The 13,526-nt window shown below is 41.7% G+C and overlaps 1 pseudogene; it reads right to left on the bottom strand.

Moving 5' to 3' along the window:
* Positions 1 to 258: 258 nt before the first annotated feature.
* LOC109906766 (E3 ubiquitin-protein ligase RNF170 pseudogene) lies at positions 259 to 1,680 on the bottom strand (annotated as a pseudogene).
* Positions 1,681 to 13,526: the final 11,846 nt, after the last annotated feature.

Here is a 13,526-nt window from a genome sequence, read left to right on the forward strand (position 1 = left end):
TCCAGATTGGATTGTACTTCTCAAACACACCTAAATGTATGAAAGATATACATTTGCAAATATGAACAAAATGTTAACTTCAGATCAGCCAGTTCAACAATCCAAATTGTTGATTTATTTTATTTGTATATTGCTCCAATACCCTTACCAAAAGAACTATACTTTTTTGTTGATATCCCTCCCCCACACCCACCTGATAAAGTCCCCCTGATTATAGGGACTTTAATCAGGGGGACTTTTATCAGGTCCCCATTGAAGGCCAAAGCACTAGATAAAGATCACTGACTGGCACAGTGTGTTTGACCTGGCATGATATAAATAGGTATTTGATTGATTACATACTCCTGTCCAGTGGCTGTTTGTCAACCTGACAGTCTGCGTCACCTGCCAGTCTGAGACATAGATGAAGAGGAGCAAGATGACAAAGAAGTCGGGGTGGCAGGTAGCCTAGTGGTTAGAGCGTTGGACTAGTAACCGAAAGGTTGCAAGACAGAATGCCCGAGCTGACAAGGTAAAAATCTGTAGTTCTGCCTCTGAACAAGGCAATTAAACCCACTGTCTCTAGGCCATCATTGAAAATAATAATTTTGTTCTTTAACTCAAATCAAATAAATGTTTATAGCCCTTCGTCCATCAGAAACCAAGCCTAAAACCCCAAACAGCAAGCAATGCAGGTGTAGAAGCACGGTGGCTAGGAAAAACTCCCTAGAAAAGCCAAAACCTAGGAAGAAACCTAGAGAGGAACCAGGCTATGTGGGGTTGCCAGTCCTCTTCTGGCTGTGCCGGGTGAAGATTATAACAGAACATGGCCAAGATGTTCAAATGTTCATAAGTGACCAGCATGGTCCAATAATAATGAGGCAGAACAGTTGAAACTGGAGCAGCAGCACGGCCAGGTGGACTGGGGACAGCAATGAGTCATCATGTCAGGTAGTCTTGGGGCATGGTCCTAGGGCTCAGGTCCTCCGAGAGAGAGAAGGAAAGAAAGAGAGAAAGAGAGAATTAGAGAGAGCACACTTAAATTCACACAGGACACCGAATAGGACAGGAGATATAACAAACTGACCCCAGCCCCACCTGACACATAAACTACTGCAGCATAAATACTGGAGGCTGAGACAGGAGGGGTCAGGAGACACTGACTTGCCTAGTTAACTAAAGGTTAAAAAAAGGCCATGAAGCCTATCAGGCCGAACAGGGCCTTGGGGATGAAATCCACCGGACAGGCTAGGTAGATAAGTGCCCCACAGAGACACAGGATACGTCCAGAAGAGGTTGCCCATGGAGAACATCTTCCTGAAGGCGTGGCACAACAATGTGGGGATGTTCCGCAGGGCGATCCATGAGAGATCTGGGCTGGCCTGAGAACCACCGGTTGTAATTGCTGAGATCCTGCAAGATGAGTATTGGCTCAGCCTGCCCATCCTGGACCTACTGCAGTGAGGCGTGGTCTTGGAAGAGCAGGAAAATCTATTTAACCATTTGTCTACAGATGGGCCAGTTAAAAGCACCAAGCCAAATCCAAGACTTCCAATACACAATTATACAGGAACCCCTTAAGCCTGGGCTCAGCTGCTCCCGAACAGCACACACATGCCTCTGGTTCTTTGGATGGATGTTTTGTTGATAATCTCTGCAGAGCATTGTTAGAAGTCCAATGGTTTTATTACTTCCACACATATTCTGCACTACATATCAATTGGAATCATGGTAGTATGAGACAGAGAGAGATTGTGAATCAAAGAACCTGTCCACAGTCATGCAAAACGGGCCTGATGTGGGTTGTCCGAATAGAATCCCCTTAAGTGCCCCCTTCTCCCAGTTTAATAAAGTCAATATTTCAGCTTCAGTTTAATAACACTGAACCAAACAGAGATTTATTAAATATCAATTGAATGAAATTATTTTAGAATTGTGTAATATTTCAATATTGTGTTGAAACGTTTAGACAGTGGGGAAAACTCTGCAGGTTAGAAGAGCACAGGTTAGAAAGAGCCCAGCTTCCCCAACTGATCCATTTCTGGGATGAAGGGGAAACAAAATAAGGAGCCACATTACATTTCATAATGGTCGGAGAAAGTTTGTCATGGTGTTTGCAATGCCAGGGTTGTGGGTTCGATTCTCTTGAGGGACTAGTACGAAAATGTATGCACACACTACTGAAAGTCACTCTAGATAAGAGCATTTGCTAAATGGCCTAAATGTAAAATGTTTATAAAAAAAAATTTGTGTCAGTATTACTGCTCCCAAATTACATACTCCAATACAGGAGATATGATGCAAGATTAATTGAGATTGTATGTCAAATTAAATCAAACTTTATTAGTACATGCACCAAATACAAGTGTAGACTTTACTGTAAAATGCTTAGTGCAGTAGTGCAGTTCAAGAAGAGATAAGAATATATTTACCAAGTAGACTAAAATAAAAAAGTAATAATAAAAAGTAAAACAATAAGAATAACAATGTCACGCGGGACTAGGTGTGTATGGAGGAATCAGATGCAGAGAGAGAGTAACGGAGTAAAGTGCTTTACTATTGCACACCAAACTGATAAGACCAATAAAATACAGGGCGCAGGACACTATACCAGACAACCCAAAACCACAGGGTGTCCAGTATAGAAAACAAAATACACCACGACTTAATATGTACACACGTAACAAAAGACAATCCCGCACAAAACAAGGGCGGGTCAAACTACTACATATAGGGAAGCTAATTAAACCAAAATACACACAGGTGAAACTAATAAGAGAAAACCAACAGACAAACGAAAAAGGGATCGGTAGCGGCTGGTAGGACGACGACCGCCGAGCACCACCCGATCAGGCAGGGGAGCCAACTTCGGCGGAAGTCGTGACAAACAATAACGAGGCTATATACAGGGGGCACCGGTACCGAGTCAGTGTGCGTGGGTACAGGTTAGTTGAGGTAATTTGTCCATGTACTGTAGGTGGTGGTGAAGTGACTAAGCATAGATAATAAACAGCGAGTAGCAGCAGTGTACAAAAGGGAGGTGTCAATGTAAATTGTCGAATGCCGATTTTATTAATTGTTGTGGTGGTTAATTTCTGTCTTATCAAATGAGGAGAGACAAACTTAACCTCTCTAGGGTAAGTGGGACGCTAGCGTCCCATCTGGCCAACATCCAGTGAGGTTGCAGAGCTCCAAATTCAATTACAGAAATGCTCATGATAAAAATTCAGAAAACATAGGTTTAAAGATTAACTTCTTGTTAAACCAACCACAGTGTCATATTTATAAAATGCTTTTCGGCGAAAGCATACCTAGCCCAGAAAATACCTAGCCCAGAACATAGCCCAGTTGACAAATTATTACAAACAGTAACCAGCCAAGCAGAAGCGTTACAAAACTCAGAAATAGAGATAAAATTAATCCCTTACCTTTGATGATCTTCATATGGTGGCAATCAGAAGACATTAATTTACTCAATAAATGTTCCTTTTGTTCGATGAAGTCTCTTTATATCCAAAAACCTCAGTTTTGTTAGTTCGTTTTCTTCAGTAATCTACAGGCTCAAACTCAGTCAAAACAATCAGACAAAAAAAATCCAAATTGTATCCGTAAAGTTCATAGAACCATGTCAAACGATGTTCATATTCAATCCTCAGGTTGTTTTTTAGCCTAAATTATCTATAATATTTCAACAGACATTAACGTCGTCAATATAAAAGGTAAACAAGAAATGCACATGCACCTGAAAAAGCTCTGCGACACGTTAGGGTCCACGAGTTCAGACTGGTCTTACTCCCTCATTTATAAGAATACAAGCCTGAAACGATTTCTAAAGACTGTTGACATCTCGTGGAAGTAATAGGAACTGCAAATGGAGTCCTAAGTCAATGGGTACTGTAATGGCATTGAATAGAAAACTACAAAACAAAAACAAAAACAAAAACAACTTCCTGAATGGATTTTTCTCAGGTTTTCGCCTGCTAAATCAGTTCTGTTATACTCACCGATACTATTTTAACAGTTTTGGAAACTCTATCCAAATCTACCAGGTATATGCATATCATATCTTCTGGGCCCGAGTAGCAGGCCGTTTAATTTGGGCATGCTGTTCATCCCAAATACCGAATGCCGCCCCCCACCCTAGAGAGGTTAACACACGAGTCAGAGTTATACTTAAACTGCATATTTAATAATAAGAGCTTTGCAATAGCAATGACTTTCAACGATGCACCATTTCTAATGAACCGTTGAGAGTGACAACACAATGGCTACTGAGATTTTTTATAGCAAAGATACACCCCCCTAGTCGACATAACAAACCACAGATATTAGGTTGGTCCATTTGCTCCATTCCCGAAGTGTGGTCTCCCTGAGATCCCAAATTTGAGGGATCCCTTGTGCACGATTTACCGAGGTCATCAGGAGCAGTCACCAAGTGAAGATTCACATCCCATCGCCAAATGTGGTTTAGGAATAGGTAAAGACACATTCACATATGAAAGCAATTGTCCATCCTGTCCTCTTCCCTTTCTGATATTCTGCATAGCACCAGAGACATGTAAAAGACAAGCCTGACCTCTCCCCTCTCTGGGCCCCAAGTGACTGAGCCCCAGCTGAGGGAAGAAGTACAACTGCCAACACCAGAGTCCAAAGGGATACATTCTAATAACAAGTACATCACATAAGCATGTTATGCAGATAAGACATCTTAATTATCTATCTTACCCAACTAATTCTGATTCATCCACCACATTGTTCAGTAGTCTTATGTCTTGGGGGAAGAAGCTGTTGATGAGCCTTTTGGTCCTAGACTTGGCGCTCTGTTACCACTTGCCTTTCTTACTACCCTCTGTTGCGCCTTACGGTCAGCAGTTGCCATACTAGTCGGTGATGCAACCGGTAAGGATGCTCTCGATGGTGCAGCTGTCAAACCTTTTGAGGATCTTGGGACCCATGGCAAATATTTTCAGTGTCTTGAGGGGGAAAAGGTTTTGTCGTGCCCTCTTCAAGACTGTCTTGGTATGTTTGGTCCATGATAGTTTGTTGGTGATGTGGACACCAAGGAACTTGAAACTCTGGACCCGCTCAACTACCCCATCGATGTTAATTTACATTTTATTTAATTTTTATTTAACTAGGCATGGCAGTTAAGAACACATTCTTATTTTCAATGACAGCCTAGGAACAGTGGATTAACTGCCTTGTTCAGGGGCAGAACAACAGATTTTTACCTTGTCAGCTCAGGGATTCGATCTTGCAAACGTTCTAGCAATCTTTCGGTTACTAGTCCAATGCTATAAACACTAGGCTACCTGCAAAGTGGTTCAGCCCACCTTTTCCTGTATTCCACGATCAGCTCCTTTGTCATGCTCACATTTAGGGAGAGGTTGTCCTGGCACCACACTGACAGTTCTCTGACCTCACTATTGGCCGTTTCATCGTTGTCAGTGATCAGGCCTACTACTGTTGTGTCATCAATAAACTTAATGATGGTGTTGGAGTAATGTTTGGCCACGCAGTCATGTTTGGCCACGCAGTCGTGGGGGCAAACAGGGAATACAGGAGGGGACTAAGGGGCCCCTGTGTTAAGGATCAGCATGGCAGACGTGTTGTTGCCTACTCTTACAACCTGGGGGCAGCCCGTCAGGAAGTCCATGATCCAGTTGCAGAGGGAGGTGTTTAGTCCCAGAGTCATTACCTTAGTGATGAGCTTCATGGGCACTATGGTGTTGAACGCTGAGCTGTAGTCAATGAACAGCATTCTCACATAGGTGTTCCTTTTGTCCAGGTGACAAAGGGCAGTGTGGAGTGTGATTGATATTGCGTCATCTGTGTGTACTCATGAATTGGAGTGGGTCAAGGGTGTCCGGGAGGATGCTGTTGATGTGAGTCATGACCAGCCTTTTAAAGCACTTCATGGCTACCGACATGAGTGCCACAGGGCGTTAATCATTTATGCAGGTTACCTTCGCTTCCTTGGGCACAGGGTCTATGGTGGTCTGCTTCAAACATGTAGGTATTACAGACTCAGTCAGGGAAAGGTTGAAAATGTCAGTGAAGACACTTGACAGTTGGTCCATGCATGCTTTGAGTACACGTCCTGGTAATCCTGTTTAAAGGTTTTATTCACATCGGCTACCAAGACTGTTATCACACAGTCATCCAGAACAGCTTGTGCTCTTGTGCATATTTCAGTGTTGCTTGCCTCGAAGCGAGCATAAAAGGCATTTACCTTGTCTGGTAGGCTCGCGTCACTGGGCAGCTCGTGTCTGAGTTTCCCTTTGTAGTCCCTAATAGTTTTCAAGCCCTGCCACGTCCGACGAGCGTCAAAGCCTGTGTAGTAGGATTCAATCTTAATCCTGTATTGACGCTTTGCTTGTTTGATGGTTCGTCTGAGGGCATAGCAGGATTTATTCTAAGCGTCCGGATTAGTCTCCCGCTACTTGAAAGTGGCAGCTCTAGCCTTTAGCTCGATGCGGATGTTGCTTGTAAATCCATGGCTTCTGGTTGGGATATGTATCCTCTCTCTCCCTATATTACAAGTACCTCTCATTTCCCCTTCCTTACCTGGTGTTGAGGTAATGCAGGGTTCTGCATTCTCCTCCCAGGCTCCCTGTGAATAAAATGAGAATGAAAATGTGGGAAACATACAGTAGATGATTATGCACAAAGTAACTATATTACATCTAGCTAGTTCATTGGGGCAGCTATATACAGTCAATGCGTGGATCACACCCAAACAAACCTAAGTAGCTACTGTATTTAAATTCTCTTTCATTTTAATGTATTTTTGCAACAGATGATTTGAGGTTCAATTGCAAATGCATACATCTGCTTTTGGGTGATGTACAAACAGCTTGTTTCGTTGGGCCTGTGTAACAGGTCTCAGGTGTGGGACACAATGAAATAATAAATATATATCTGATAAACATATTTGCTGAACATTCATTTGAATTAAAAACATTCACAAACGCATTAACGTCTTTCTCAATTACATATACAGTGGGGAGAACAAGTATTTGATACACTGCCGATTTTGCAGGTTTCCCTACTGTAATTTTTATCATAGGTACACTTCAATTGACGGAATCTAAAACAAAAATCCAGAAAATCACATTGTATGATTTTTAAGTAATTAATTTGCATTTTATTGCATGACATAAGTATTTGATCACCTACCAACCAGTAAGAATTCCGTCTCTCACAGACCTGTTAGTTTTTCTTTAAGAACCCCCCTGTTCTCCACTCATTACCTGTAGTAACTGCACCTGTTTGAACTCGTTAGCTGTATAAAAGACACCTGTCTACACACTCAATTAAACAGACTCCAACCTCTCCACAATGGCCAAGACCAGAGAGGGTGTAACGACATCAGGGATAAAATTGTAGACCTGCACAAGGCTGGGATGGGCTACAGGACAATAGGCAAGCAGCTTGGTGAGAAGGCAACAACTGTTGGTGCAATTATTAGAAAATGGAAGAAGTTCAAGATGACGGTCAATCACCCTCGGTCTGGGGCTCAATGCTAGATCTCACCTCGTGGGGCATCAATGATCATGAGGAAGGTGAGGGATCAGCCCAGAACTACACGGCAGGACCTGGTCAATGACCTGAAGAGAGCTGGGACCACAGTCTCAGAGAACACCATTAATAACACACTACGCCAGCGCATGTCCAGGCCCGTCTGAAGTTTGCCAATGACCATCTGGATGGTCCAGAGGAATGGGAGAAGGTCATGTGGTCTGATGAGACAAAATAGAACGTTTTGGTCTAAAATCCATCATTCTTTGGGGATGCTTTTCTGCAAAGGGGACAGGACGACTGCACAGTATTGAGGGGAGGATGGATGGGGCCATGTATAGTGAGATCTTGGACAAGAAACTCCTTCCCTCAGTAAGAGCATTGAAGATGGGTCATGGCTGGGTCTTCCAGTATGACAACGACTCAAAACACACAGCCAGGGCAACTAAGGAGTGAGAAGCATCTCAAGGTCCTGGAGTGGCCTAGCCAGTCTCCAGACCTGAACCCAATAGAAAATCTTTGGAGGGAGGTGAAAGTCCGTATTGCCCAGCGACAGCCCCGAAACCTGAAGGATCTGGAGAAGGTCTGTATGGAGGAGTGGGCCAAAATCCCTGCTGCAGTGTGTGCAAACCTGGTCAAGAACTACAGGAAACGTATGATCTCTGTAATTGCAAACAAAGGTTTCTGTACCAAATATTTAGTTCTGCTTTTCTGATGCATCAAATACTTATGTCATGCAATAAAATGCAAATTAATTACTTAAAAATCATACAATGTGTTTTCTGGATTTTTTTGATTCCGTTTCTCACAGTTGAAGTGTACCTATGATAAAAAATTACAGACCTCCACATGCTTTGTAAGTGGGAAAACCTGCTAAATTGGCAGTGTATCAAATACTTGTTCTCCCTACTGTAGCTCTCAGTTCTTCATGAAATTTAGTGATAACACAAAAATATTGTCTGGTGGTGGTGTACAAACCACTAAAATACTACCCTTGTATTACCTAGTCTACAACAGTACATACAATTATCTCTTTAGACAGTTTACTAGTAAAATATATGATTGAAGAGGCATATATTCATGTAACAAAAACCCATAGACTAGCTAAAACAGGAGCTAAAATTAGTTAGGGTGAATTGGGCATGCTAGTGCTAAGCATTTGACAGTCAACTACAAACTTCATAAAATATAACTGGTTAAAATACATATAATTGGCGTGTCTCATATGTATACATGAAAATACAAATAATGTGAGCCTTAATTTGTTCGATTAAATCCATTAGGGGCAAAAAAACATGTACTATTAAAAATAGATTCTGCTACAGAGGCAGTTGGCATGTAATGACTTTTGAAATATGAGTTCCGAAATTCGTTTTTTTGTTGTTGTTTCACCTCCCCCGTGAAACGTCTGTGCATGGCACTGCCTACTGGTGACACTCATAAACATCATCGTCAATATTTTATCTAAAGAAATGGCTAAATGCTTTAGGAAAGCAGCCAACATCTGACCAACAACATTGTTCATGGTTAGAAATATAACTTTGCAAAGACTATGATCAGCATTGCATTGTTCAATATCAAAAGTCACCAACACTTCTATCCTTTGCCAATTAAGTTGTCTGTTACCCACAGTGGTTACCCACATGGTTCCTTGAGATGTGGACAGCATTCCGTATGAAAAAAACCCCACTGCATAACGTTCAATTAAACAGAAACAGCATTTTTATGAACGACCAATTGGAAGACAGGGAGGGGTTGGATTTACGGCTGTTTTGGTGACCTTATTACCACCACACCGGTGGGCACAAGTCATGATGGCAGTCAAATTCCATGTGACCTTGTAGTCATGGTAATTAGGCTTCTCCAAGCTCTGATGGTCATTAGTAGACTGCCAATCTTGCTAACTGCTTGGTACTCCGCACTCTATTGTCCCTCTAATCACTCTGACATCAATGTAAATGTAATCGAAAATCTAATCAAACACTTCATGAGAGCCCATGAGCTCATGTTGCACAACATTTCTATAGACATTTCTATTTTGTTCCCGCTGCCCCTGTTTCGAGACAGGTGCATGGTAATGGTCCATTCGAAATCAAAACAATTTTCAAACATATATTATTTAGTATATGTAAAGACAAGATTAAATCAAGAATAGTGTGATGAGTGACAATATTAGCCTATGACTTGTGAATGATATATTATCACATGGGAATCATGCCCAGTTAAAGGCAAACAGTGCATGCTTTTTTTGCGACTTTTTTCAAATCACAGTCGTGCACCTCATGTAGCCTAGCACATAGGCCGAAATGTTTTCAGGAGGATTGTATCACAACTAAAGTGGCCAAATAACTACTTCAAATTAAGCACAATAATCCCCTTTATAGTGGGTGTAGAGTCTTACTGGAGATTCAAGTTTGGAGAAGATAATTTTCACCATAAAAATGCACCTTTATAATAAAAGCATTACATCCATAATCCCATTTATTGTCACTTTTGAGAATGTTATTTTCCTGCTAGTGGACATTCGCGCTTATAGCCTACTTCCTTTTGCGCATTGCTGCGCTTATAATGTGAAAAAATTGCCTAATAGTTCTCATTTGTTCCGTCAGGCTCATTGCTTAAAACTTTTTTTTTATGCTAGTGGTTGTATTAATTTGGGATCTCCTATCGCATCCAACTGTCCCGGACTATGTTTGCAATATTTTTTTCCCGCACAGAATATAATAGGTCAACTTTTGTACTATGGAGATAGTAGATTGACATTACTAGTAAATGTGGACAGATCTTCCAATATCTTCAATATGCGCCTCGGAATTGGAAAAGGACGCGTGCAGACCGTTGGAACATCTACAGTACATTTTAAAAAGTTGAATAAATCCATGTAATATAGCCTACACCATCACAATAAATCCATTATTTATTTTAGACACATCTAAAGAAACACAATATGAAAAAAATGTAGTAAATTTCAGAAGATCAGAATAGCATGCTCTGCATACGTCCTGCGAACGTCCCGGATGTGTCTGTTATTTCATTAATTGTCGCTGGAATAATTTAATGCAGTCTCAAAGTATCTATCTATCTAATCTAACCACAGCCACTGACCATTATAACAATAAGACAGCATACGTCATTGTCAAGTGATATCTTCAACAGTTCTGTGAAAACACAGGGGCGGTGGGTGAAACAAGGCGTCAACAGTCCCAAAATAGCCCTAGCTTGAGGGAGAGTTGGAGTTGGAGAGAGAAGCCTTGGCTCTACAGAAGAGCTGGTTTGGAGCTCTGTGTTGAGTCACTGCTAGTTGACTCTTCCCTCTCCTTCCATAGACAGAAATGCCATGACAGTTTAGCTTTCAGGCTATACTACAAAGAGTTACCTGACAGTGGGCTAGCTGCTTCAGAGGGCTTTTATACCTTCATGCTGGCCTGTTGTGTTTTTCCCAGGGCCAACATGGTCATGCTTCAGCTATGCACTGACTAATAGACGAAAGTAGAGCAGACACATATATGCATACACATACAGTACACACGTGGGGCCTACACACACACACACACACACATTAGAACACCATTCCCTTCTCACACACAGCACACACATAGAGGAATGATACTTTGTCCCTTTGTCCCTGCATACTTTTTTTAGCTTTAGACCTCTCTGAGTGCACTGTTGTCGATAGCTGACGGTAAAAGCGGCCTTACACTGCTACACCACACTGATGCTATCATGGTTGACTGCTGCTCTGAGGTGTGTATGAACAGGATAGAGAGGTGGGATGGAGAGGTGAGAAGCATTTTGTCTTTAAAGATGTATTTAGAGGTATGCGATAAAAATGAAATGGACAACATGTCCTTCTGTATCACTGACAAAGAAAGTCAGCTTTGAAACACCTCTCTGCTAGTTTTACACACTTGTAGCACTTCCAACACATTTTAACTGCATCGATTTGGGAACAACATTCAACTGTGGGGTGTTGAATATTGTGCCTGAAAGGGGGGGGGGGGACAGAGAGTGAAACTACACACTACACATCCCCTGGTTGACGAATCAGGGTTGAAACTGATTGATGAAGGTCTATGCTTGGTGCCACAAATATGTAAATGGAGGAAGATTTCTTCTCTTGCAGGCACTTAGCGAACTGCAATGTCGGCTCCATAATTAATTGAGTGAGTTAGCCTAGGTAAAGTCCCAACACCTGGTGCCACTGCCTTAGCTTAGCATCACTCAGCAACAGCAGCATGCATACAGATTCCTGTGGGATCAGAGGAACCAGTGCCTCACTTCAAAGCAACTTGGTACATTTATTATTTAACAAAAATATGTATTTTGCAGTAACACATACCTCCTATAGAGGTAATGAGCAGAAGTTATTGGACGTTTTTTGAGAGGAGATGGATGTAAGTGTGTAGCTTTTCGTTGGTTTATCCCCGTATGGATTTATGGCATAGTTTGAGTCATGGGCATTACATTTGGGAGTAAATGTTGCTTCTGGTTAATTGAAATTAAATAACTTGTACATGTTTCCTGTTAAAAGGATGATTTCATGACAATTTCATGTTCACTGATGGTTGACGATTATGTCATATCTATGTAATCAATTACTCTATGTCCCTATAGAGAACCAGAGGAGAAAAGCTGATGTATTGAATCCTGAAATAGTATAGGCAATATATTAATACCATTAATATAATATGTTTGTTATACAAGTGTTCACCAAGTGTTCACCCACTGACTCACTCTATAAGATGGAAATTGTTGTTCTACACTATCTTCTACAGTTTTTGAGAAAGTGCATATATGGGCATATTTTTGCATTGTGAAATGATAGAAATGCATTCATTTTTATTCCATTATTATGCAAAAATAATGAATGCATTTGTAATCATCACCTGCATTCATTTTACAAAACGTTGTGCCTGGCATTGGCTGAGAAGAATTACCACTAGGCCTACATACAGTACCAGTCAAAAGTTTGGAAACTATCAGGAATCAAGGTAAGACCCAGATCCAGACACGTTGAATAAACAATGGTTTAATAGTCCAAGGGGCAGGCAAGAGACAGGTCAAAGCAGGCATGAGTCAATAATCCAGAGAAGGGGCAAGGGTACAGGTCGGCAGTCAGGCTTAGGGTCAGGCAGGTGGGTACAGAGATGGGACAGGTGAGGGTCAAAACCAGGAGGCCGAGAAAAAGAGAGGCTGGACAAACGCTGGTAAGCTTGACAAACAAGACGAACTGGCAACAGACAAACAAGTATACAGTATATACACAGGGATAATGAGGACGATGGGCGACACCTGGAGGGAGGTGGAGACAATCACAAAGACAGGTGAAACAGATCAGGGCGTGACAGACACACCCACTCATTCAAGGTATTTTCTTTATTTTGACTGGTTTCTCCATTGTAGAATAGTAGTGAAGACATCAAAACAATGCAATAACATATGGATCATGTAGTAACCAAAAAAGTGTTAAACAAATCAAAATATATATTAGATTTTAGATTCTTCAAAGTAGCCACCCTTTGCCTTAATTACAGATTTGCATACTCTTGGCATTCTCTCAACCAGCTTCATGAGGAATGCTTTTCCAACAGTCTTGAAGGAGTTCCCACATATGCTAATCACTTGTTGGCTGCTTTTCCTTCACTCTGCGGTCCAACTCATCCCAAACCATATCAATTGGGTTGAGGTCGGGTGATTGTGGAGGCCAGGTCATTGGACTCCATCACTCTCCTTCTTGGTCAAATAGCCCTTACACAGCCTGGAGGTGTTTTGGGTCATTGTCATATTGAAAAACAAATGATTATCCCACTAAGAGCAAACCAGATGGGATGGCGTATCGCTGCAGAATTCTGTAGTTGTTAGGTGCCTCCTAAGAAGAGGAAGGTGCAGGAGTCAGGAGCAGGAGAGCAAAGAATTCCAGTTGGCACAGTCGTTTATTATAAGTCCCAACCCACCAACAACAGGCGGGGAAAATCACGAAACACACGGAGGAGAAACCTCTACTCCTAATACACAACGACTGTGAG

This window comes from Oncorhynchus kisutch, linkage group LG16 (genome assembly GCF_002021735.2).
Source record: "Oncorhynchus kisutch isolate 150728-3 linkage group LG16, Okis_V2, whole genome shotgun sequence".
Classification (NCBI taxonomy): Eukaryota; Metazoa; Chordata; class Actinopteri; order Salmoniformes; family Salmonidae; genus Oncorhynchus; species Oncorhynchus kisutch.